We start from the raw sequence: 1,926 nt of genomic DNA on the forward strand, positions 1-1,926 counted from the left end.
AAACAAATAAATAAATGTACATATTGACATACTTTTAAATTAAAGATAATACAAAATAGTAAAAATAACAACAACAACAAAAGCATAAGAAAGGATACAGAATTTCACCAAAAAAATCAATTGAAATTCAACAGTTGGTTGCTGCATTGCATAAAGTTATGTTTAAATTAGCTGTTATGATTACCAGATATAAGCACGCAAAGTTGGGGAAAAATGTTATAAGAAATTTAAAAGGACATGAAAAAAAAGGAGAAAAATTTAAGTATTGACTGCTCCCCTCTGTAGACCACCAGAAATCAGCAGTACAAGTATCTGAGCCATCCTGCGTATATGCATGAAACTTTTTTATTTTACACTATCCAATTTCCATTGTGTATATGTATGTTATATCAGGCTTTATAAAAGACATATGCAAAAGTAGAGAGGAACATTGGCAAATAATGGCTTTCTACATTTCAAGAATACATACGCCATTAGTCTTTAGTTACAAAATGTGAAGGAAAGAAATGTATATGATAAAATGAAAAACAAGCCCATTTTTTTCTGATTAAGACTGCTGCTATACTTAGAAGAGTTATGTCTACTTGTTTACATGGACATCTTCCATGAGGCCGGCCTGGAATCTTAGGGAGTAACAAGAAAACAAGGCATAGAATGACATAAAATGTGAAAACATTTAGTAACTGCAGATGATGAAATAGAGACGTATAGAGCCGAGGAGCTAGCTCAGAGGCTAAACACCTGCCTGGCAAGTACAAGGTCCTGAGTTTGATTCCCCGTACAAGAACCTAAAGGACAGTTTGAGAAGTCATTGTAATGGATTTTCTAACTCTGCGTTTCCCAGTTTTCTTATATATGATATGCATGATCCAGGGCAGCAGTCCACCCATGGCCCCCACAGCGGAGCTCCCGCTGTCCATATGCGATGCAAGAAACACGTGCTATTGCTATTCAGGTGTCCTGAGAGCTCTTCTGAATAAACACCTTAGTGTTCCCTCCTCAAGTATAAAAATAAATCAAAACCAGAAACACATAACTAGGTTTTAAAAATTATGCGATTTTGATATTCATAATTTTCAGTTTTCAAGATTCCACTGGCTTTGGTGCACAAAAATTTCACTGAGAAATATTTGCAGAGCTGCTATTGGATCTGACCCTGCTTTTGACATCACCAAGAATGATTGCTGTAGTCTCAGGTAAAGCAAAAATATCTTTTTAAATAGAGCATCGTACCTCTAGTTACATCACAGAGTATCTTTTGTACCAATCCCAAATTACAGTTGGAAAAAAGAGGGGAGGGCCACTGCTAAAGAATCTGGCAATCTTAGAGCCGTCAGGTTCACCATGAATGCCTCCTGGATCTTCCTGGAGGGCACTGGTGTTTTACCAAAGTCACCACCAGGAGACAAATACAACCAGATTCACACGAGTCAGCTACATCCAGAAACTGAATTGAACAGGAGCAATGATAGAGAAAGTGATGTAAGCCTCTCATACTTTCCAAATCAAATCATATAAACAGATGACCTCCCAGGGAGGCTCCAGTGGCTTCTTCATTTCTGTGCTTTTAGCCCTATCTGCATGATACAAAGAACTGTGTTGATGAATTATATTAATCTCTTTTGAGGCTCTGGGAGTATATGCTAAAAGTAATTAAAATAAACAAAAGATGAGAGGTAGTTAATCTCACAATTGGTAGTGAATTGTTTAAAATATTCGTTATTTATCTCATCTATCACCTATCAAATATAGTAACAAGTACAGTGTAGTGAGAGTGTTATCAGGTGTACAAGTGATGATCTAGACTCTTGCTTTATAATTACTTGCAAATTTACATCGATTTGCAATAATCAGTAAGCTTTCAATATACTACAACAGCTTAGGGATGTGATACCTTTCTTATTTTGTTGTTAATGTTCATTTTAG

Source organism: Octodon degus, unplaced genomic scaffold (assembly GCF_000260255.1).
Source record: "Octodon degus isolate 3935 unplaced genomic scaffold, OctDeg1.0 scaffold00009, whole genome shotgun sequence".
In the NCBI taxonomy this organism is placed as follows: domain Eukaryota; kingdom Metazoa; phylum Chordata; class Mammalia; order Rodentia; family Octodontidae; genus Octodon; species Octodon degus.